At 39.3% G+C, this 25973-nt stretch overlaps 2 long non-coding RNA genes across 5 annotated transcripts in view; one reads left to right on the top strand and one right to left on the bottom strand.

The window, feature by feature from the left end:
* Window positions 1-25973, top strand: part of LOC106628156 (uncharacterized) — a 77950-nt gene that overhangs the window by 25022 nt on the left and 26955 nt on the right. For both annotated transcript variants that reach the window (XR_001331448.2, XR_015771954.1), the window contains exon 2: window positions 2393-2440. This is a non-coding gene — a long non-coding RNA (uncharacterized LOC106628156). The remainder of the gene's footprint in view (window positions 1-2392; window positions 2441-25973) is intronic.
* LOC106628155 (uncharacterized) lies at window positions 1971-25973 on the bottom strand. 3 transcript variants are annotated; one of them, XR_015771952.1, is made up of 8 exons: window positions 25763-25973; window positions 22840-22961; window positions 19563-19642; window positions 16959-17029; window positions 14076-14302; window positions 13880-13961; window positions 13670-13713; window positions 1971-3843 (listed from the first exon to the last, which is right to left on the bottom strand). It is a non-coding gene; the product is annotated as an uncharacterized LOC106628155 (long non-coding RNA). The 3 variants fall into 3 exon arrangements; XR_001331446.2 differs by lacking the exon at window positions 25763-25973 and adding an exon at window positions 24357-24510; XR_015771953.1 differs by lacking the exon at window positions 25763-25973 and adding an exon at window positions 23569-23737.

Raw genomic sequence — 25973 nt, 5'->3', positions numbered from 1 at the left:
AACAATATTTTTTGACAACTCAAACCATAAAAAAATTCATGAGTGCCATATTCTTCTTTTTCTATGTCTTCATTACAGTACTATCAGTCAAGAAAATACTGGTATCAGGAAGGGTCAGCAATCTTCCACATCAGAAGTTAGGACAATACTTTCAACATGGAAAGCAGGATTGTCAGAGAGGTACAAGTGAAAAGCTTCAGAAAGGATGGCAGCTGTAAAAAGTCAGAAAAAAAAAAAACCACAAACAGGGAAAGATAAGATAACAAGATTGGAAAGGACAGGAAAAAACAATACACAGGAAATGGCAACAGCAACAACCGTGTTTATTCATACTAGAAACAGTACAAAAACACTGACAGAGAAGGTGAGTAATAAGGCAGCCATTCTTAAAGAGGTCTAAAGAAAATATCTACTATGGCATGAAATGCTCAGTTATTTCTCAGTGAAGGTGACAGGTCACTTAACTTTTAGCTTGAATTAGTCAGTTCAGAGCAGGATTCCTGTGAAGTCAGCAAACTAAAATGGGTACCTCCAGAGGGCGATTCATCCCATCCTAAGGTCTGAATCTTAGACTCTGAGTCACATATTTGAAATGTAATTAATTTTGTGAAGTTCAGAAGGTATTTATGAAGCTAGCATCTTACCTTCAAGATGAATATTTATGGATAACATCTGGATTAAAATAATAAGTGATTCAGCATATTTTCAACTTCCTTTAATCTGAACAAAGAAAATGTACTAATGACTTTCATCTGCACAGAACATGTAATAGGTTTGTGCTGCATAATATTTTTTACTACTGAACAGTACTTGTGTGCACTACACTGAGCACAAAAAATGAAGTCTGACCCAAATAAAAGGAAGTTTGCCTTTCTGTTAGAACTATGTACTACTAGGCTTTAAGTTTATCTGCTGTAAATAAAAATTAAGCTTAACATCAATAGGATACTCTGTTCCAAACTTTAAGACACAATTCATTAAATATCATATTTAACTGATACTTGACACAGCTGGTATTTCAGTAATTAGTTACTAAATACAGTAAATGCTGCTGTGAAAAAATGCTGAAATACAATGTCATGATCATGGACACATTTTATAATGGTTATTTTAAACGAACTATAATTAAATGAAAGAGTCATGGGTGAAGGGCTGCTTTTAAAGTTGGTATACAGCCCAATCTGTGCAGGAAAGTTCAGTGTGGAACTGGTCTGTGGAAACAACCTCTTCATATCACCTTCACCGGCTTGCCAGCCCAGATGCAGAGCCAAGACTGTGTGCTTACAGAACTGCAGTACCAAAGCATAAATAATCAGAGAAGGGGATGGAAAAGTGAGCTTTTCTCCTGGGCAGTGATCTGGGGGCTGGAAGACACCAAAGGACAGAAGTGCTCACCATTAGCACTTCCTTGTCAATGTGGAAAGTCTGAGAGACATAGTCCTGGGACTGGAGTGGTCTTCCAGTAATGACTATTTCAGAATACAGTCATCTTGATACTGCCTATTACATGAGGACAACAAAAAGTTGCCAGTTACAATGCAATTAAAAAGACACCTTTAAAATTTAAATAGATTTGGAATGGGAATTTGCACTGATCAATTTACATGATCTAAACCATTCTAGAATCATGCAACATGAAATAGTGTAACATAAATGCAAAACAACATAATGGCAAAGGCTTAACTATAAAATAGACCAAAAAGTCTCTTATTTAGAACTTCTAAAAGTTTTGTCTGCATTTAATTTCATTTTCCTTTTAGAATGAACATGAAGAATACAGTTATGTTAGTTTTTCTGTATTCCTATCTTTACTGGGTGCCCTTATAAACTGTTGCCCAGTGACAAACATGGCACAGGAATGGGAACCCTATCACACAGCAATTTATAGCATAGTTCTTATGCTGACCTATCTCTATCAGCAGAAATTAATACACTACATTCCAAAAAGTAGATGTTACCATTCCAAAATTAATTGTGAACTGGCACCATAAGGCCTCTCCCTGCCCCACCCATTTTCGCTCTCTGTCCCTTTTAGAGGGGATGTTACTCTGCCATACACCAGCTCAGGGCTCAGTTACACTGAAGTGTTGCTAAGGTGAACAGTTAAAATGTTTTATGCGTACCACTGAGTGAAGGTATGAAAATGGGAGATCCTTATCTCTGTAGTTAAAAGGGTTTTTTGCATGGTAAATCATGATGACCAGTTATAGTCACTGTATGAATATTTGTTAATTGCTCAATTTAAAAAGTATGGAATTTCCCTAAACATATACTCTTGCTATAATACTAAATATACTCATGGGAATCATGCAGAAACTAAGCACATCCATGAACAAATTATGGAATGAAACTTTGTATTTGCAATTTCCTAATTTATTTTATTCTATTACAGCTTATGGATCAAATCCACGCTGATGTCTAACCTGTAATGAGTGCCAATGTAAGTAATCCATTGTTCTACAACTAAATTTGATTATGAAGTGGTTGACTTTGCCTAGCCCTGCTGAGTAACAGTTAATGCAGTTTCTATTTTCAATTTCAGTACTATTACAATTAGGTTTTACACAGAAATTCCGACACTCTTAACTGTTATTGCGTGCCTGCTTGTGCCTTTTCCCAAATGCTAGTGACTAGAATTATCAGAAATACGTATTTTAAAAATGGTTTTGATTTTTCCATGTCTAATAGTGGGTTTTTTAAGAGCTAACTTGGGAAGACAAACATTGGGGTAGTCATCATTTCAGCAGAATAATGAATTTTGTGGTTCAGGTTGGCCCTGAAAGTCAATTGCAAGCCTTCCTTAGAAGTGCTGGTGCTAAAATAAAAATGCACAGTGAGTAAAATACAGCTCAGAACAGCAGTTAGAAAGCTGAAGTCTCACTCTGTTTTCCATGCAAGCACAAAGCATAACATATCAGAGCACTATATAAAAAATACCACTGGAAATACTCACCTGACTCCTCTCTTTTATCCTATTATTTCTCCTATGCTCATTAAGTTTTTTTTTCATCTTTCCTTCTGTAAAGGAGAGTAATTTCCTTCTCCCCCTTTCAGCTTCTTCCTTTGCTTTTTCCTACTCACCTGCACAGTTTCTGAAATTTCAGAATTTAAAAGAGCTACAGATCCAATCCTGGGGTTAAATACCAAGTTCTGAAAGTTTTAGCATGGCTGAAGATCAATAACTTAAATTTTAAGTGTTTTTGTTCTCTTATTTCCAGCAAAGATATAAAAACACTAGAATAAAGTTCAGCAATGAATCTATTTAGATAACTGCAACCTTAGAATGAAATCACCATCCTGTAAAGAGCCATACTCATACAGCAAAACATAATAATTTTTATAAATTTGAACTATACCATTTTCTCTGATAACTTATTTTCATGTTTCGCTGCTATGAGAAGGGCATGTCCACTTCTCTCCTTTAGTAGCCATTCTAAATTCTGCACACAGTGCTTCAACAAATGAAATTATTCATATCTTTAAATATTTTTAACCACTTTATATAAGATATTTAGGAGATGAAAGTAGCGAGAGCTAAGACCAGCATATTGTACACAAATATATGTATTTTCTATCCTGTAACAATTCATAAGCAACATTTATTACCTGCATCCATGACATACATTTTTAAATGCCAGGTCTTGTAAACATAAAATCCATCTGTATAGTATTTTTTAAAGCAGCTTAATAGCCGTAATATCAAATGTTGTTTCACACATAGTATCAACATTTGATGTTTCATTGACACAGTAACAGGAAGCCAGCTCAGGGTAAGTTACTTTGTAGAAGATAGTGCCAGAACTTCAAGGGGTTACTTCTCAGGAATCATGAACTCCGGCAAGTCTTTAAAGATAAAATGACATATGACAAACAATAAAAGTAAAGCAAATTTTTAGGGACCAGTGTTGACTAACTAAAATAATAATCTCTATATTCAGTATAGAAATCTGACCAAGGGAGAAACACAATAGTTTCCTTTGAAAATAATGTACCCTCTTAGAAAAAAAAAACCAAACCAACCAACACCCCCCACCCCAAAAGTATGGTTTTTTTTTTACTATTGTTATGTATTTTTTTGTTATGTTATTTTATTGTTATTGTTATGGTGATCTTGGTACATAATCTATTTGTATAGTCATGTGCTGACAGGATTATTAATTACTGAGTTCCAAACTTAAGCAGAAACCATGTATCTCATTAGCTAAGTTTAGTCACAGACATAAGTATGCAATCATAATCAATATTGAGAAGAAAAACTGTTAAATAAAAGCTTAAGACTTATGAAAATATCTGTTCCAAAAAAATCCCACCGCATTTAAAAAAATGCCTTTCATTTAAGGGGACATCCTATGACATTGATTTCAGTCTTTCTGCAGACTCTTTAGTCTTCATAAACAACTTTTTAGGGATCTGCAAAGTAATAATTAAGAAAAGCAATCCTGCTGTCCATAAACTTCAGTTTAACACCAGTAGGTGTAATAATACACTGGATTAATTTACTTTTAGAAAGATCATAGATCACAGGAAAATGCAAATCAAAGAGACCAGGCTTTAGAAATCCAAGACTTTTTATCCACTTTTTAAAAAGTAAGACAAACATTATCTAAAAGTCATAACTCATCATGTGGAAAAAACTCCATCATGTTCTTATGAGTGCTACAGGAAGGGAGAAAAGGAATAAATGACATAAAATCTACACTCAGCAGATTTCAAATGATGGGACCTGTCCCACGCTGAGAAGATGCCAAGTGTACATTGTAAAGGAGAAGCATTACTACTGTGCAGCCAGCTTTCCACAGCATCTCATTTGAATCCTTTTGTATTCACTGGTGAAGCCAGGCAGCCAGCACTGTGTTCAGTCTAGGGCTCCCTCACTACAAGAAGGACAAGGAGATGCTGGAGCATCAGAGAAGGGCAACAGAGCTGGGGAAAGGTCTGGATCTTGAGTCCTACAAGGAGCAGCTGATGGAGCTGAGGTTGATCAGCCTGGAGAAAAGGAGGCTCAGGGGGACTTTCTCTCTTTCTACAGCTGCCTGAAAGGAGGGAGGGGCCAGGTGGGGGTCAGTCTCTTCTCCCAGGTAACCAGTCACAGGACAAAAGGAAATGGTCTCAAGTTGTTCCAGAGAAGGTTTAGATTGGATATTAGGAAACATTTCTTCACTGAGGGGGTTGTTAAGCACTAGAACAGGCTGTCCAGGGCATTTAAAAGACATGTGAACACAGCACTAAAGGACACAGTTTAGTGGTGGACTTTTATTGATAGGTTTATAGTTAACTTGATGATCTTAAGGGCCTTTTCCAATCTAAATTATTCTATTCTGTGATTTATTTGTCTGTCTGCATCTGCAGTGTAGAACTCCACAGACAGGAGGCTGAAGAAAGTATAGCGAGACAGAAGACAAGCTTTAGATGTAAAGGATTTATAGGACCATTTGTGCCTTTGCATGTAATTGTTCCTGGTGAAAGCAGGAAAGTAGGTTTTTCACTTAAAAGGGTCATGTGCAGAAGGGTCATGGAGAAGAAGATGAGGTTCCAGAAGACAGGTAAAGGTGTAACTAGAATAAGTGTGGCATGAGCTAGAGTCAGACAGAGAGCTGTAGCCATGTTCTCTAGTAAAAGTGATTTCCAGCTGACCCAAGTGTATTTATTCAACTGTGATCTTTCCAACTCTTATTGATACTCCTTCTCTGATACCTATCCCAAATTTTTCATTCATGTGTGCTTATCCTCAGACCTAACCATACACCCCATCACTGCTTCTATATTCATATGCCTTGCCTGGACTTATAAATCCTGTTGTCCTGTCACTCACAGGTAAACTCAGGAAACCACCTTTTTCCACAGTGTAGCAGAAGTCACTCTCTCCTTCCTTGAAAATTGCTTTCTGATACAAAGCAAAGATTCCCATCAATCTCATATTCAGCTTGTTCAAAGCCTGACCAAAGACAACATCAGAATCATGTAAGCTAGCAATAGGTATTTAGCAAGATAATATAAAAACAAGCATAACCCCCTTCATTTCCACATTTGTATCAAAAGACATGAGTAAGAAAAATGGAACACAAAAAGGTTAAACAGAGCACCTGTTAACTTGCTCTACCCTTTAAAAAAACAACTGTCAGTATTTGTTTCTAGTATTTTGTTTAAATTTCATAAAACACATTATAATGATTTTAGATCAGAAAAAATATTATTTAAGATAAATATATTTGTATCACTTGAATACAGCTTATAGTCTGGTGTACCTCAAATTTGACAACATCACAATTCCTAACAAAAATATGCTCAGAAGGTTGGAAAAGCTAACATCTCTACAAATTACTTATGGATGTGCTTGTATGGTACTCAGGACAATGAGAAGTAAACTATCGGGGCCAACTAAAAGCACTAATAATAAAAATATTTTATGATGCTGGAAAATTTTCAATAGTAAGAAAAAAGTAATAAGAGACATGATATGAGAACAAAGAAACTTTTTACAATGTAAAATTATCATTCAGGGAAATAAATTTAAAGAAGTTGGTCAATACAACTGGGATTTCTGAAAAAGTAACCAACAGGTAATATGACATGTTATTAATTGTAAGGAAAGTGTACGCCCAATAATAATGACAGAATGGAAAATTCTAAAATCTGTTTTTCTAGCAATGAGAAATCAGTTTTTAATTCAAAGAAGGATATATATTGTAATCTAGAGGAGTTGACAAGTTTATTTTTGTCAGATGAGGACCCAAGACTTGAAAAATCATACTTATCAGAAAACTAAATCTACTAGTAAGGAATATATATGAAAAGTAGGACTAGTGAAGAATTTTTGGGATACTCAAGGACAATGCAAGAACCCCATATTTCTGTTTCTGGGGAAGATGTGATGGGGATAGAAGGATGAATGCTGCCAGACTGCTCTTCCTGACTCCCTTCTGGGAGCTCTTGCTGTTGCTTCTTATGGAGAGGCACACAACTTACCTAAATCTGAGAAGGAAGGGAATGCTCTCTACTTTTTCATACACTCCAGAACATTGGTTCCCACTTAGTTTTGAGCAACAGATCATTATCAGCTCTCAGCAATTTTCAAAAGCCACCACACACCCATCTGATAAAACTTTTAATTGGAAACACTATTTAAAGCACTGTTATGTTTTAGCCAAACACATGTTCAATTCACCCTAGCCTTGGAGTCCACCAGGGATTTGCAGACAACAGCTTGGAAACCATTCCAGCTGTTGCAAAGGTACAATGATATCTTCTACTCCGTCCCTCCCTCCAGACCTTCTGGTTGCTGCGTGAAACATTTCTGCTTCTTTATCTGATTTCCCCTGGGATTAATTTTAAGGGCTGTGAGTGCTTTTAGCTTCTGAATTAGCAGCAAACTGGCATTTGCCATTGCCCACAGGTTTGTGAACAGTAGATGTAAAACAGATCTGCCCATTGATAATACTGCTACTGCTAGAAAAAGGAACAATAAAAAAAATCTACAGATTTAAGAAAATGGGAACAGTATACACTTGATTCATGTTTTAAAATTTATCATCAATCAATGAGGACAACAAACTCCTATTTACAGATCCAGAATGATTTTAAGAAATTAAAAGAAGCTGCTAAAAATCCATGCAAACGCCAGTAAGGTGGCTTGAGAGCCCTGGCTTCTCACCGCAATAAGACATTACCTATCACTTTAACAGTGATATCCCACTAGGTAGCAGGCAGGACCTCCAAGTTCAAAACATGTACTTTAAGCTCATTGGGGTTATGAAACTCCGAGAAAACAGGGAAAAAGAATCTTCTCTTCATTTTGCAGCCCCTGCTGTTAAAAAGAACAGCTACAAGTCCCTGCCTTCCTGAGTGGCAGGACTGGTCACAGCCTGCTGAGTTCACCGTTTATGGGCTGATGGCTTCTGTAATCCAACAGCCACTGCCTCTCTCTGATGATGGATTCGGCTGAACAGTGGGGTCAGCGATATCTGGCCACTGTGACAGCCATGGCTCCTGGATCACCACACGTCCTGCTGTGAGATCCTTCTGCAGCTCTCCAGGGTCAACATTAGGTCTGCCTCCAACTGTGAATATTTTCCTTTTATCATCTGCAATCTTTACAATTGCACTTTTTCAGATTGTTTAGGAACAGGTGCCAGTACAGGAACAGCAAAGGTGCCAGTATAAACCTCTGTGAGGAGGCAGTGTTAAAACTGCCCATTAGTTGCTGTACTGTTCTTTATCTTCTAACCCTTTACTAATCCACAAAGAATTTTAAGTGACTCCCTACTTTATTTTGTTAACAGTCTTCAGTTACAGAACTTTTTAAAAACTTTTGGGTCACTTTTTCCTGTGCATCTGAAAATGTCTCCTTCAAAAAATCAGCAAAGCCCTAAGACAAAGCTACCTATACAAAAGCCATGATGGTTGCTATTACACCTATCCACGTTCCTATTAACTGTATGTTTTATCATATCACTGCCATTTTGTCTGTCATTGTAGCCTGATTTTTTGGTCCATTAGTCCATGACCATCCCTAAAACCCTTTTTAAAAGTAGGGTCACATTTGTTACTTTCTATTCCTCCTTTATCAAGGCTAATTTAAGTACCGGATTAAGCAACACAGTTCATGGTTTGCTCACCAATTTAATTTCTGAATTTTTCTAGGACTACTGAATGAACAGTATGTTATTGGGCAATTTATTAATGTTTATTCAATCAATTTGTTTAAAAACTTTATATTGAGATAACAAATCTGAACTATTCCCTATAAAAAAACAACTCCTGTTTGGGGATGTCCCTAATCATTCTGTCATAAACCTTGCCGGTGCAATGAGTTCAATTTCTTTCTGTAATGGCTTTGTCTTTCTCCTTAACCACAACTATCTATTAAACTCACCTCCCTACTAGCAAAATTTACACTGGAAAAAGATAGGGCTTGGCTTTTAAAATTTTAGCCCATTGCATTTCAAAATCTTTTTATTCTACCTCATATTAGGTCTACGCTGCCCAGAATTGTGCTCTTTTCTGCTTTGCTTGCTTGGATTTCGCTGTTTTAAAAACCTGAAATTATTTCTAGAAGCTTCTTTTACTGATGAATTATGTTGGAAAAGTCTAATTTAATCAGGTTAGAATCAGAAAACAAAGTCCTCATGTATTTTTAATATTTACTTAAACTGTGTCTTCATTAGTACACAATTCATTTTTTAAACAAGACTGGACTTTTTTTTAAATTTTATTTTAATCTTTTTTTCTCCTACAAGTATGACAAACTTGAGTATGACTATCTCACTGCTGAATGGTTCTTGCATAGTCATTTTTTGTATGTTGATCTAGACTAAATCAAGGGCTGTCTCTCACCTTCTGGATTCCCTATCTTGTTTGCTCAAAAATTAGTGCTCAATGATATCTAAATACACAGCCTGTGCATGATGGCCTAATGAGGCTTAACGTTAAATTTATCTAGTCTATACATATATAACCAAGAACTGCTACTATGACTTTGGGCTGTACAAACTCCCCAGTCTCCCACAGTATTTCACAGCAATTGCCTCCATCTCACCAACTAGCCCAGAGCTCTTACTAAAGTTCTCCTATTCAGCCATAGAACCATATAGAACTACATTTTGCGGTTTATTCTGATAAAATTAAACTATTGGACTATATTTGGTACATACTGCACCATTTGTCTGCACAGTCCAATCTACCATGTCAGTAATCAGCCAGGCACTCAACATTCCATCATCTCTGTACAATCTAAACACTGACATTTCAGTGTGCCTTTAAAAGAAAGGCTTACATGCAGACCCACTTACAGAAAGAGGGTGACACACCTGGGGAACTCTCGATTGAATTCATCCTTACCACTTTTCTGAAGACTCATTACTTTTGAGGCAAAATGGAAGCAGAGCACTATGAGATAGGAATGTGCCAAGATACCAAATAAAAACTAGTGGAGGTTCCTTCCCAACAGACATCAAGTGGCATTTGAAAAAAGGACTGATGAATGGCACAGTTGTGGTCATTCAAGATTTCTGTTCCAAGAGATGCTATGTCAGGAATGGAATACACGAAGGATGCTACGAAAGTGTAAGAGGTCCTTCTGCATACACTGCAGACCTTTGATATTTGCATTTACTTCCTTACATGAGAAGGGAGAATCTGTTCTTACTGCTGGGGGGAAGAGAAGAGAGGGATGCTTTCAGAACACAATGCCAGTAGCTATGGACTTGTGCTTGACAGCTGAGAAGGCCTCTGTGGCTAACATTTTTTCTGTTGGCTGCAACTCACTTCCTTTTGTGAGGCCTCTGGTTGGAGCACCTTCTTTCTGCATTAAATCATGACGTGGCATTAGGCACAACAGAATCCAACAGCTACACTGCTACATCCAGTGTATATTCATTATTATTTATCTGTACTACCATGCATCTTCGAAGGCCTCACCATGGGCCACTTTGTATTATGCTGAGTCATGAATAAACAAACAACAAAATATAGATATGCTTAAGTTCTACATAAAGAGACAACAGAGGGATTATGGAAGAGTCCAAATGCAATGACACAGTACTACTATGATACGCATTGGCATTAATACACCTGCAATATTACTGCTGTCAAGCTGGATTGCTTAAAGCTTCACAGTTCATAAAACTTCTTAGAAAAAATTGAGGGAAGATAGTGAACACTTCTGTTGATGAAGAAGTCAACGAATACATGAGAGGCAGCTGAGGAGAAAATATTCAGTGAGGTCTGAAAATTTAATGACCAAATGATGGAAGTTGGCATCATATGTTGATCAAAACCAGAGTTAACTTCTTGATACTGAAGGAGAGGTATCAGGTTGAAGTAGTTCTGATGAGCATTGAAAATAAAGACAGCTTATCTTTATTGCTTTAAAATGAAGCAGGAAATTGAAAATAGCAAAGGAGTAGTTTTGGAAAATGGTATTGCAGTAGAGCAGCTACTTTGACTAGCTAATGAGCAAGGCAAGGCTGCATTTTGTCAAGGCAAAGTAAAAGATTTTCTAATACAGACTTGATCCATGAAAAACCTGCTGACAGGGAAGAATTATCATCCTTTTAGGACTGGAAAAACATTCCCATAATGCAGGTTTACACTAGATTTGGTGACAAAACAAATGAAAGCATGATGGTATCATTCATAAAGGGTCCAGAGAGGTTTTGTGGGGGCATCCACCAAAATACAAAAAAACTACTAACAAAAGACCAATAGTTGCAACTGGAAATAAAGAACTGAGGGCACTGCTGAAGAAAATTTTCATGCACTTAATCTGCTTAGGATTGGAAAAGAAGAGGTATATGAAATGCATAAAACATTATTTTTCCAATAAATACTGCAAAATGAGAAAATTCTTTCGTGTCACATTCTAACTGGTTACTAGTATCTATGTTACCATGTTTTGACTTTCAAGGGTTGAAGAGAAACAATGTCTGTGATGTTACAATGTGAGCAGTGCCTCATTCAACGCAAATAAAGACATGCTACATTCAGGACAGTCACCATACAAGCAGAGTGCAAACAGCAATAGAGGGAAAGATCTCATAGACTTAAAACAACACGCTGAGTGTTCAGGCACATTCCTTTGCTCTTCCTTCTCAGTGTACAGAAGGAAGCTTACTCTGTTGCTGTAGTTTGGCATTTCAGCTCTTGAGATATTCAATATTTTGTCCTGGTTTCAGTAATTTAATGCATCGCAGCATGAGTTAAACCAAAGAAACAATCAGATCAGGTACTCAACAACAGGGGTAAGCAGCAGTGAATGCTGAAGAGCTGGTTACAGCAGGACACAAATCAGAGTTCCTTCTCTTCCAAACATTTGTAGCAGCACTGCTGCAGGAAGAACAGAGCTATGCCCAAACATTATCTCCCTCAAAGTCCTGGGAAGTTGTGATCACAGGAAGGGGAAGCAGTCACACCCAGGTGATCTGCCTCTCAGTGGTAATGAGAAAAAATCAGATAGAGATGAAACATGCAAAGGATTCCTCATATCCAACTCACTGGCATTCCACTTTCCTTCCTTTTCTCCTCTGAAACTAGATCTGTTCTGAGGCACTTCTGATCTAAAGACAAAGCTAAAAGGCTGTGTTTAGGGGTATTTTTGCAATCACCTAAACTCCCTCTGCTTTTCTTTCTTTTACCCAACTTACTGCAATTAAAAATATATATGGCAAATAGGACTAAAAGGTGAAAACATCAAACATATAGGTCTAAACATATTAAAAAGAAAATACATTGATCAGGATTTTTTATGCAATATGAAACATTCAGTGTTCTGAAACACTTCAGTTTCTGAAATGAAATCATGATTTCATGTCATATTGAAAAATCTCAATTTCATTTTATATTGCAAAAGTCTCAAAAGAATAAGAGTTCGGGTTTTTAAACGAGAACTCTGAAAATACCCATCCTGTAATAAACACAATAAAATTGTGGTTTAAGCACTGTTGAAGGTGATGCACTTCAAAATCATTAAGATTTGTGTTTGAACAAGAAATTATGGCTTCTGCTTAGCACTAATTTTATTTAGAAACCCATTGTCTTCTCTTCTTCATTCTAACAGTCATCTTGAATCCCCAATTCATAGTGTAATTCACAAGTAGTCACTGAGTCTTCTTTAATGCTTCAAAGTTCTTATACTCCTCTCCAGCAGAAGAAAACCAAACACTTCAAGAAAAGCATTTACTGAAAGTTTTAAACTCAAATCCAACATATATTCACTGCAATGAAAAATACCAGTAGCTATCCATTTAGTTCTCCTCTCAGGTATATTTTTCAAATGCATATTAAGGGTTTTGGTTTTGTTGGTTTTGTTTGTTGTTGGTTTTTGTCCTTTTTTTTAACTGGACTCTCTAGTCTACTTCTGATCTGAGTCTGATTTCTTTTTTGGTCTTGTTCTTTCTTCAAATTACTTTAATTTCATGCTGCTCTTATGCCAAGCAATAAAAATAATCCTGTGCTCCTTAACCTTTACTCATCAATTATTATCTGTGTCCTTGCTTCATGAGAAAGAATCTCTAATTTTCCTTACACACAATTCCTCCACACTTTTACAGCCCCTTGATAATGATCCAGAAATTCAGTAACATTTCCAGTTCTTCCATTTTTTTTGATATTAAGACACAGCTGAAAACATCCTTGACTTTAAATACCAGAAAGGAAATACAACATCATAAAAAAGGGCACAGAGTTTACAATGCCCCTTTTGTTATACAGGGAAAACACCTACATGTAGTTTTTGCTCATTTGTATATAAAAATAGGCGTCAAAGCAATGACTGTACCCATAGCTACAGGAAAAGAACTTCCTCCTTAACCCAAGCATAGATATTAATAGCTATTTTTGGGTGAATCCACTGACATATATTGGTAATATGTGGTTCCTGCCTAAGACTATAGCTAATCAGCATGTATGATCAAATTCACTCATAATGCCAGCTCAGTTTAATTTAACCAAGGTACACTGACACAAATATAAGTGTATATTTATTAACATTTCAATATTCAACCCAGCAAGACAATTATGTTAGTAAATCAGTTTGCAATATCTATACAAACATTAGTGGTATAAAGAGTTTTTACAGATCTATAAATTTCAAAAATTTATAGTCAAAACACAGAGCACGTCAGAGACACACCATTCTGAAAATAAAGAAAACAAACAACTTAGAACTCCCTACCTAATTGCAGTAGGGAAGAACTTCAGGGTCCCATGGTGAATTACCTAAGAATAATAAAATCCTTAATGGGTATTCTGTATATATTTTCTGAAGAGAACTGAAGTAATTTGACATAAGTCAAACCTCTTAATTCACATTTTTATCACTATTAGTTTGCCAACATCAGTAAAGACTAACTATTGAAAAAGTCAATCATTTTGATGTACTTACAGCTGAATTTTCTCATCATGTGACCAACTATCCACAAAGCCTCAGTGCCATTAAGAAGTTTTGAGGAATATAGATTTTGGTACTGCCAAAAAAACATAATTAAAAGAATGCATGTAAATTATACTAATTTTCTAATTAGAAATGCTTTATGATTAATTCACATCTAAAGTACAAGTGGGGGAAAAGAAGAACTTACATTATCCCAATAGGCAGGTTCCAGTACAATCAATGAGACAGTGACAGAATGCACAGTAAGGAGTCACAGTAGGGTCCTGATCTTGCAACTGCGCTTTCACAAAAAGAACCCTGCACTACTGCAGAATCTCCTGAATTTCAATAGGGCCCTACCCACACATAATCAATTACAGAGTCTGTCTATGTGGGAGTAACAACAGCGAGAACAGGACCTGTTCCTCCACACACCTGCAAAAACACCAAGATTAAAAAAAAAATAAAATTAGTAACACACAGCAAAACCTACTGATAGACTGTTTTATTACAGCTTTTAGCACATAATAAAGGAGTTCCATACATCTTTAAGTTGCATATTTTTTATAGGAATTTTTAGCTCCTTCTTTAAAGAATGTTGGTTTAAAATTGCTTATGAATTTTACATGTAGTGACGGGACATTATGGAAGCTTTTACTGATATTATTTGAAATATAATTTTTAATTATTATTTTCTAAAAATTAATTATTAGTTTCTTTGGTCTATTGTGCAAATCACTTTTTAGTGCTTCAATCTTCTTAAAATCTGCCCCGCTACATCCCTTTTAGGGACACAGCATAGGCCTGTGAATTTATTGAGGTTTTCATGACTTTCAAATTATCTGACCGCATATAATAGCATCCACGACTAAAGTCTTCAAAAATACATAATGAAAAGCAGTTTAGAATTAGTAATTTTTAACCAAAAAGCGGCAGCTTTTTAAAACAAAAAATCCTTATGAAAAACTTTGCTATGTTTTAGGACTTTGTGAACACCATTTAAAACACAGGAAGCACACAACATAGTGTTAAACAGGAATACACCACCACTGTGCTGTTCACAAAAAACTAAACATCCATTATTTGACCTTACTCTTCTTATTAAAAACACATCTATGTTGATCTTCAAAAGGAAAATGTTATAAATTACAATATTTATATATATTATAACTATTTAAAAGTCATAGGTTTCATCAAGTAATATTTAAGTGATGACACTAGGCAAGACTACTGGTGATGAAGGTTTTAAGAACCAATAGATCCTAGAAACACACAAAAAAACATTTCTTCATTCCTTTAATACAGACAGCTCTGCAGAAACAATGATACTTAAAAACAAATAAACAAAAAAGCTGGAACCAAATGAAATGATTTGAGAATCTGACAACCCAAAAGTTTCATAAATTTGAATGCAGTTTGTTTGAAGGTTGGTTTTTTTTTTTTTTTTGTAATGACTAATTTTTCTCTTCTTGGCTTTGATTTTGTGAAAAAAATCCCCACAAAAATTAGCAGAAAATGGAAAAGAATATCACAAGTTTTTGTTCCTTGGCACCAGGTTGATGGTTTTCAACTGGTAAACAAAATTTGACATTTCAAGACAGTTACCTTACGATACTGAACTGGAAGTGTTTCTTCTCATGTTACTTCTTTCAAATTTTACATTTCATATGCATGACTCTTAGGCTTCTGTTACTCTGAGAAATTCAACCATTTTTAAAGAATATGCTACAGCACTAAATTCTGTTCAAAGAGTGTTGTATCTTGACCCACGTCTAACATTACACAGAAAATTTAAGAATATCAGACATATGCCAAGTTAGTGTGCCTACCTGAGCCTGTACAGTAGACAGCACTTTGCCAAGAATAATCTGCCCGTTTCTCACTGACTAAGATGAATAGGCAGACAAGACTTTTCGGTCACAATTTTGGTGACAAAATCATGCAGCTACCGTATTTCCTAAGTTGCAATGCACTGTGCTAACTTGATGAAGCCTGATCCTAATATTGTTTTCTCTCCCTGTATCTAACTCCACATCTTTCTTCACAAAGGAAGTTAATTGGAATACAATGCATATTTTCTGCACTATTCCAAAAGAGTAGGTTGTAGTATGGGTCAGGGACACATAGCTGCAGTCTAAATTACAGTCAATTTCAGGAGAGAGCTGAAAACAGTGTTTTACAATTTTTGACAGCCTAAGGAATAGCTCAGCGCGAACATCCAAATAACCTAAAAATGAAATACTGAAGCTGTCTCAACAATTCCCTTCTCTGACATGGACAAGAAAAACGGGTTTTTTTAAATCCAGGTATAGAAGACACCATATCATGGAATGAGTCACAAGTGTTTTGGGAGACTAGAAGGCCCTGGGAAAACCAAGGCTAGCAGAAGTAATGAAGTCTAGTTACCTACCTGCATGCTTATAGATGCCACCAACACACTTGTGCCAAAGCTAGCCTGGCTGTTTTCCCATTCCCTTCTAAACAAATTTCTCTAAATTTCAGCTTCTGATGTTTAGGAGGAGGAGGCAGCTCACACTGTGGCCAGGTCTGAGCTACACGTGGTGTTGGTTGGCAGACCAACCAAGCATGCCGACCTGCAAGGCAGCAGGTTGAACAGAACAGAAAATTTCTGAGACCGTGCTGCAGCTTTTTCTACCCCGGGGGCACTAATTTGAGTCCTTTCTCTACTCACAGCTGCTAAATTTCAGTCAAATTGCAGAAACTCGACTTTGTGACCTTTACCTCTTTATCAAATACAGCTGAAATTAAGCAGTGGATTTGAAAGTTATTAGGAGATAACACGATCCTGTGTATCTTGTTGTGCTCAGAACCTAGGCATGAAAACACTGTAGCATAATCACCGTGAAAATAATTATTTTTATGTCACTTACTGTTTTCATTCAGGAGTTACACCACAGTCAGATACAACACAGCACAATTGTTACATAGTGATAGCATAAATGAATCCTGAGAATGTAGAGACTGTTTCAATAAAACTGGCTTCATTTTGCAAGGTGAACAAGGCTCTGAATACAGGTTGTTTCATAAAGGTGAAAATTAAACAAAAATACCTTTTTTTTTTAAAACTTACCATGACCATGACTGACTGCCCTTCATGGAGATCCCTGCTTCTCTTCCAACTCCATACTGTCTTTCCTAAGGCTTAAAAAAAGTTCAGTGATACACAGTTCAATAAAACAGCCACATCAAATCTAATCAGTCTCTTCCGTATACCTGTACTTTTGTGGGATTTTTTGGCTGGGTTGGTTGCTTTTTGTTTTGTTTTTTTTAGAATAAGCATAGTGATTTTTAAAGCATCACCTTAAAATCCTGTTCTTACTGACTGGATCCCAATATCCCAAATTAGGGAATAGTTTTTAATAATATGTAAATCCCAGTTTCTTTTCTATAAATAGCATCCACAATGCTCTGTTTACCCTTTCCATTGATATAGCACTACATTTTTAACTTGTGTATTTCTCACTAAAAAGGCAAACTTGAAATCAGAAGGGTTTATTTGTTGCTGGATTTCAGGAACTGATGAAGGAAGGAAAGAAACTGGGAAAGTATAATGACCTCTCTAAAATTCCAGTAAAAAAGAAGAGAGACAAAGAATAATCAGTGTGGAAAAGTTAATAGAAAACTGGACATAAGAGGAAAGGTTAGCAGGACACAACAGGTGTAAGAGTCAGGGAAGTGAAAGTGATTCAACCAAAAGAGGATGGAACAAAAGAAACAAAGTTATATTCTAAGCAGGGTAATGAAAACAAGCTTTTCAAAACTGTTTTACACTGGCCTACTTCTTCTGTCAAAGTAAAAGAATTACATCAATTTAAAAAATGCCTTAAGAAAACCTTAAAACTATTTAACTTTAAGCATTTGGAGTAGCTAAACTCTGCTCAGCTAAGCAACTAAAGAAGTGCTTAAATTTGGAAATTAATTTACATCCTATTTTTATCTTTCACTAGGTCTGTAGTATCAAAAACATTCAAAACTGAGCCTCAGCTCCTTACCCTAATAAAGCTCAGACTCACACTTTGGTGCTAGTTGGGATGCAGCCCAGTGGTTACCAATTAGGCAAAGTCAAATACAAGATGCAAGGGGCTAACGTGGATTTAGGCTCTTCTCTCCCATACTCATGCAAGTTTTTTTTATTTAAGTGTAGGATTAATTAGTTGAGAAAGAGAATGCAGATAGTTAAATGCTCAGAGTTAATTCAAGAATCAGCTCTCTAAAAGAAAACTAAAGAAAAAATGGCTGAGAAAGATCAGAGAAACAGATTGTTGAATCTGTATTAAAAATAAATTACCTTTGGGTTACATCTCTATCCATTGTGCCTGAAAACTGCTGCTTCTTTCTGGTTTAAGTATTAAACCTTGTTTTTAAAACACAAAGTGGTAAAGAACCCTGACAAATATTAAATTAGTGGTTGATAACAGTGCTAAAGTAATTCTTAATACAAGGTGTAGCTCAGATGTTGGCATAAAGGGCTCAGCATCTCCTTTGGCTATTTAAACACATTTGTGCTTCCAAACCCAGTTTGGTAAACAGCTGAGACAGGTTTAATATCCCATATTCCAAGAGGATAAACTGTGGAAATCATAAGCCACTAATAGGGTTCTGCCCCCTTTACTCCTTACTCTACAATACAGTTACTACAGGAAAACAGAAATTGAGCCATTTGTTGAGATACCAAAAAAAGGTCTGGGACATCACTCAGCATTCTCTGAACTTTCAGTCACTGTGATCCATCTCCTGAATTCTGTCCACCATTATTTTAAACTGTCACCAATCTAAATTACCAGGAAGTCAACAACAACACTTAACAACCATATCGTTACACAAGCAAGCCCCTGCTACCAATATTCTATCCTTTATTTATATCTTTAAAAGAAAGGAAACTCCTTGTTATTTAGATCTATGCTTAATAAATCCCTACATATAAAAATCATTACCTGGTGATTCTTATGAGTAGGATTAAAGACCTGATTAAGGCAGTGAAATAAAGAGAGAAATAGTTCCTCTCACTTCAGTCACTTTTTCACAAAACGGCTAAACAAAATAATGTTTTGTTCTTCTCAGAAGAATGATGAGCACTACTAAAATTTTATAAATGTTGTGCAGCTCAGAGTTCAAAATTTCCCAGAAACTGGGAAACTAGAGAAGCAAATTAACATCTTGCATCAGTCTTAAAAGAAACAAATTGTACAGCAAAAGAGCAAACAAACTAATACTAGCTAAAAGCACTTTCAGATCCCCCACTTGTGTGTTCATTTCAGTAGCATTTTATTTAGTTGCAGGCATACACATCTGCAAAATTTAAACTTCATCCTTTCAAACAGTTTCATATATCCTGAACTTCACACTTCTAAGTAGTGCTACTGATGAAACTATTCATGTGAACAGAGTTAAGCACATGCACAGGACTAAAGTTAAAGAAAGTAAAAAGAAATTAACTAATTAATTCAGTGTATCACGAATGATTATTTTTGAAGTTAAAGACAAAAAGGAATAAAGCAAAGCTTGAAAAATTAACAGCTGAAATATGGGGTGTGGAGGAGAAATTAGGTTATGGTCCCAGAAATTACCCTACAAAAATCTAACGTCAATACCTATAAAATAACAGAATCACTGCTAAACAGGAAAAAATAATAGAGCATCCCTAACAGTCATGACAACCACACTCTTTTCTCACCATTTGATGAGTCTTCTTCAGTTCAAGGTTGAAGTTCATGAAGTTCATGCTGTGGAGAAGCTCACTTTGCCACTGTTCTGCTGTAATTAATACATGAATAAAGAATGGGCTTCGTTTTTCACAGATACCAAGCCACAATTTTTCACAACCATTAAATCCACAAAAATATTAAAACATTTATAAGTTACAGTTAGAGCATTTAAGCAAAACTTTATCACAGAACCTAAGTTTAATACCAAATCCTTTCTTAAATCCTCAGGGATATGTTTGTTATTATGAGTCAGGCCTATAGATATGTTAGAGTCAATACCATAAGATGCTAACAAAATAGTGAAATCCAACCTTTCAATGACTACACCACTAGTCTTTATGCTATATTTAACATTTTAGTGGCTCAAAAAAATCTAAATAGAAGGTTTGCTATTAAAAAATCAGGAGGTAAAAGGAAAAATAGCTAGTTTTATTTTTCATGTGGAAGTTCATAGGAGATCTAATAAAGTATATGCATGTCCTTAGCCAGCACATACTTCTTGCAGTCCTTACAGTCCACAGAAGCATCCTTAGATCAGATTTATTCTGGCAAATTCAAAACTCTCTTTCCATTGTACAGTAGCAAATGCTGTCCACTTCAGTCCTTTCTAGATTACAACCTCTATCATTGCAAGCAGACTAAAATTGCAAAAGCAATGAATTCCAAATTCTGTATTTGTCAGGGTAAATTAGAGACTGAATGGCTACAGCAGAAAGCAAAACACACATAAAGGAGGATGCCCGACTACAGTTACTAGGTTATTAAACTGAAACTTTAAACTTCAAGTGATACGAAATGAACAGGGGACACCTGAAGGGAAGCTTAGACGAATCTATAACAAGGTTCTAGAAGGCTGGATGAGCACTGGGGCAAGGCAGGGCTCAAATTGGAAAAATAAGTAGAAAAAATTTCAAACATCCACTAGCTGTATGTCCATATACAATACAAACACTGAATAGAAAAACAATATGTAGGTGTGGCAATTATTACAACCATATGGGCATACCTTAGTGCCCCCCAATTGGTCTAACTCACCTAGGAACTTTCCAGATGAAATGGAATAACATGCAAGAACCCAGGCAAGCCAAATAATCTAACTGAAAAGTTACACAGTAATGACACAATGCCAGTTTTCATTACAACAAATTCCTCTAATCCTCATAGTTGTAAAATAAATCTTAAAAACACATAGCAAGGTAATTTGTAAAGTAATGCATGCCTGAGCCAGAAGACAGCCTCCAGCTTTCTAACCTAGCTATGAGCTTCAGTGTCAGAATTTCAGCAAAACAGTGCCTTGCTTTGGTTTTGCCCCCTCTCAACTGGGTCTAAGCAACCCAGTATATCCAAGCACAAAGCCTGCTGCATATAGGAAACTCCAAGTACAGGAAACGGGGGGGATGTCATCTCAGCAATGTAGGTTATTATAAGCCCCTCTTTATACTGATTATCTCTAGACTTTAAATGTACAAATTCGGGGTCTCAGGATTCTCCAGGGCACAAACCCAGGATTCCTAAAGAAGTGCCTTCTAAGTCTCTAGGCTGGATACAGTTGTCAACAGTTTCTCTTGTCTGACATAAGAGGAGCTATGCAAGAAGTGGGAAAAAAAAAGTCAAAAGTTCTACAGACAGAAGTTTCTCGGGGCTGGTGAAAGTCTAAGGAATGAAACTGCCAAAGAGCTAAGGGCCATCAGAAATCTAACTGCACCTTGCTTGAAGAGCAAAACACATTACTTCATCCTTACCTCACCAACATAAAGACATAACGTGTATGGAAGAAAAGACAGACACAATAAACTAAAAACATTCAATCGCACATGCTCCTTCCCTTGGCAACAAAAGAACAGATAATATGACAAATGCTGGTCACTTCACTTATTACTGTATGAGGAGGTTCTCTGACAATTTAATGGCACTCTCAGAGAAGAACCTGTAGTGCAGGACAGGCACTATGAGGAGGTGTTCAGATAGCGCTGTAATGAGAACTGCATGAAGAAAGGAGTCAATTATAGAAACTGCAGCTTAACCTCATATCTGCTACCACAGCAGATAAGACATCCACCACTCTGATGAGTCCAATTTGTTTAGGATGGAAATTTGATCTAAAGGATTGACATTACTTTTGGTGAGGCTCAAAATCCCTTTCTTTCCTTCTGTCCTCAGCTGTGTTCCTGCTGTGACTTTTTGGCTTGGCTAGTCACTGAGGAAACACACTGATGATCCTCTCCCAGATGCTACAGCTAAAGAATGCAATAGCCACCTCCTCTTACATGGATTTTTACACTACAGCAATTGCCTTTCTCACTTGTTCTATTTCTCAGTTAAATATTTACCTATTCTGATCTACAAATTATTAAAATTGTGCATTATTTAAGAGATATGGATAGAAGGTGTAAACTAAGACTATTACATTAGGCTTAAGCTTTATGCAGTCCTAAGTAATTCTGAGAATAATGATTGTGTAATGTCACTATTAGCTTTGTAAGTCCGAAACACAAGAGCATAATAACGAAGAGAGCTGTTCAGTGTGCTTGCACATAACAATATACATTTCAGTCTGCACAGAACTGGGGCCTATGTGCATTAAGAATGGAACCTGAGAGCAAGTACTAGATATTAGGGGATGTAAAATTTTCACTTTCATTAAAAACCTTTGTGTTATCTTAGGAATGATATCCTGAAGGATGGTAGTGTCCTACTCATATTAGAGAATACCATGTATCATGGAAACAGTGTATCACAGAATATTGACATACTATTTTCTACATCTTATTTTTATATTAGGGTTGGAAAAAATGGGTGAAAAATAATAACTAGAATTATTTTAGGGCAAAACTAGACATAATCTAAGTACAGAAAAGTGGTATCAGCAACACCATAATTTTATATTTTTCTTTACTGTTTTCACTGCTATTTCTACTGTAAAGTTTTCTTTTCATAGGCACATAACCTTCAGAAAAAAAAAATTAGAAAATATGTACTATAATTCTTTTCAGTTGAAAGGCACACTTCATGAAAATTTTGCTCAGAGTAATTTTAATAAAAGAGCAAAAAAAGTAAATATACTGCGAATCATTTATATTTCCTCCTTTTAATAGAATGGCTTTACAATCTGAAGTTTTGTCATCTGGCTCATTTTCACTGAGAACCTGGTTTAAAAAAATTAGGAATCAGTTTCTTTAGCAGCACCAAACTTCAATTCAGAGGAAAATAACATAAATGCATGATATTAGCTATGTGATTACTTACATGTTGCATCGCACTACTTTTTTTCCTTAAGGAGCTCCAGAATTACATACTCTCTGAGCCGCAGTAGTTTTCGTAGCCATGATGGTCTAAGCTCTTTGAGCCCAAAAGCTTGGTGCTTTGCACTGTGGCAGTGGTTTAAAAAAAAAAAAAAAAAAAAACGAGAGAAATTACCTCTCCCTTTCAAAAGTTGTTCTGCTTATATTTTGTCAGTGCAGCTCTAGCAGGGAGCAGTGGAATCATGAAAAGCATTAGGCCCTGAGCCTGCTAGCGCTCGTCTGCCAGCAGTCCAACCGAGTTCAAGAGGACTTGCTCACAGACGTGAAGGGAAGATTTTGAAAGTCAGTGGGAACAGAGCTCCCAGACTCCCATTATGTACTTTTGAAAAATCTTCCCCTAAGTCATAAGAACAACAGTTTGCAGGTCTGAGGCCCCCGCTTTCCTTTCTCTTTCTAAAATGTGCATCAGATTAGGAGAAAAACCCGAAACGCTGAAGGCAGAAAGCCCGAGGAGCGGCTGGTAGGGATGCGCTGGGTCTCGCAGCCGAGGCAGGGTCCGCGGAGCTCCCAGGGAAGGACCCTTCATGAGGCACAAGTCAAGTGCAGGCAGCGAGTGGCTCGGGCGGCACTGTAGCCTGCCTTCCCCCCGCGGCTTTCGGCAGCTCGCTAACCTCCATCTCGGCTTCCCCATCCCTGAAACGCGGGTGGGAGCACTAACCCGGCCATCAGGTACCTTACGATCAGTCACAGCTTGGGGCGGAGGGGAGGATGCGGCGTGAAAATGAAAGTTCGCCTTCTCTCCGAGCGCTCTGCGCGCAGTCGAGGCGGGAGCGCTGCCCGAGTTGAACCTCGCTCCGTCAAGTTCCTCCGAGAGGGCTTTCTGCCTTTTTCTTTCTCTTTTGTTTTTTTTTCGGTGTGGGTTTTTTTGGGTTGTTTTTTTTTTTTGGTTTTTTTTTTTTTTTTTGTTGGTATGGGGTTTTGGGGGGATTTTGGTTTGGTTTGTTTGTTGGGTTGTTGTTTTGTTGTTTTTTTTTTTGCAATGACCAGTGTAGCGCGCTCCGGGCCCGCTCTGCCCCGCTCTGAGCCCACACAGCCCCGCTCCGGCGCCCGGAGGCTGCTCGCAAGCCCGGCCGGGGGGCGGCCGGGGGGGCCCCGGGGCGCTGCCTCCCGGAGCCGGTGCGGCGGCAGGAGGGGGATGGGGAGCAGCGGCTGCCAGTCGGGATCGGGATCGGGCCCGCGCGCTGCGGGCAAGCGCCGAGCGCTCCCAACCCTCCTCTGGCTGCGGCGGGGTGCGCGGCCGTGGGGGGGGACAAGGGGGGTCAGGCTGCAACCTGAGCGCAGCGGGAGCCGCGGGGGTCCTTGGCGGCGCGGGGGGGCGCGGGGGGGAGGCGCTGTTCATATTTTCCTCAGGTCCTCTTGGCGCACATCCCCCTCCCCCAGCCGGGCTTCCTTTCCCTACCTTCCCAAAATCCGCTGTCGTGCCCCCCTATCCACCCCCCTCCCTTCCACCGGCGCCTTTACCTTGACAAGTTCGCGGGGCCAGCGGAGGTCTCGCTCCCCCTCTCTCTCTCTCTCTCTCTCTCTCTCTCTCTCTCTCTCTCTCTCTCTCTCTCTCTCTCGCTCCCTCTCTCCCACACACATCTCTAACGCGCCACCTCTCCCCCGCGGGCCCGGGCTCCGGGTGACATTTCCCTCTCTCTCTCTCCCTCCCTCCTTCCCTCTCTTCCCCCCCCACCCCCCCTTTCCCCATTAGCGGCGGTTGGGTCGGGAGCGCGCGGTGAGCGGGGAGGGCGTGGAGCGAGCGCGCGCGCGCGCGGGCGGCGGGAGCGGGGGGGTGGGGGGGAGGGGCGGCATTGACAGCGAGCGCCGTGTCCGTGCGGCGCTGCCGCCTCAGCCCCCGCGCGCCCCCCCCCGTTCCCGGCATGCCCCGGGGCGGCGGGGCTGGCGCTAACGAATTTGAATGAAGAGCCCTCCGCTCTTTCGGCGCCATTTTCGAGTGATGCCCGATCGCATCGCTGCTGCCGCCGCCGCGGGGGGGGGGCGGGGCCCGCCCGCCCCCCCGCCCCGCGAAACTCACCTCCCTTCCCCTCCGCTACCCCGCTTCCACCCTCACCGTCGCGCCTCGGAGCGGGTGCCGCCGCTGCCGCCGCCGGCACAGGCGGTAAGAGCCGGAGGGAGCGGGCGCGGCTGGGGCAGAGGGAGCTGGGCGGGCGAGCGGGGGAAGAGCGTCTTTGGAAAACGGGGGCAACCTGCACCCCGCCGCCGGGAAAAGTCACCTCGGGAGCCTAGCGGGCGGGAGGCTCCGGGAGGCGGCGGCAGGTCCTGGGCGGATCTGTCACTCGCTTCCCTCAGCCCCAGCGGTCGGGAGCGGCCGTCTCCTCCGGCAGGTAACCCCGCTTGCTCGCCCGGGGCGGCACTGCGCCCGGGCGGGGGTCCCGGGAGCGCCGCTTACACCCGGCCCGGGGAGAGTGGCGCGGAGGCGGGCGAGGGAGCGGGTAGGAGCCGCGGGACAGCCGGAGCTCCAGAGGGTCCTGCTACCCCGCACTCCCGGGACATGACAAGACAGGCTTCCCCTCATTTCTCCTCCGCTCCCTACCACCCCCCCCCCCCCCCCCCCCCCCCCAGCGGATCCCTCCCTCCCGCCTTCTTCCCCCCCGCTCTCCGTCGTGGAAATTTCGGGGCAGCGCCCGGGACACGGAGGCTCTTGCTTCCCGGCTCTGCAGCAGCCAGGATGACTTCCACACTTACATGCACATCTCCCTTTCTCGCCCGCCGGCCCCAATCCACCCCCCCTACTCCGCCTCCTCCTTCCTCTCTCCCCGTGTTTTCGTAAGCTGGATTAATGCCCCTTCGCTCTTTCTCTTCCCTTTCCCTTCTCCCCCCGCACCCCCCGCCACCCAAAAAAAAAAAAAAAAATAGAGGACAACCTTTGGGGGGTTTTTCTCCGTTTGTTTCCTCTCCATGTTAGCAGATTAACTTCTCCGTTTAAGCGCTTTCTCCACCTCCCACTCAATCGCTTAATTTCCCGTGTCGCGATACGGAGCCGCCTTTTGCAGGAACCCGGGTGACGATCGTGCTGCCACATGCTGTCACATTTATCATCTCTGCCCCTTTGGGTATTAACGAATGACCATAGTG

This window comes from Pseudopodoces humilis, chromosome 2, assembly GCF_049639895.1.
Source record: "Pseudopodoces humilis isolate 2021_Gansu_Grassland_sample_001 chromosome 2, ASM4963989v1, whole genome shotgun sequence".
NCBI classification, from domain to species: domain Eukaryota; kingdom Metazoa; phylum Chordata; class Aves; order Passeriformes; family Paridae; genus Pseudopodoces; species Pseudopodoces humilis.
The sequence above is the reverse complement of the archived record's forward strand: the minus strand, read 5'-3'. Positions and strand labels throughout refer to the sequence as shown.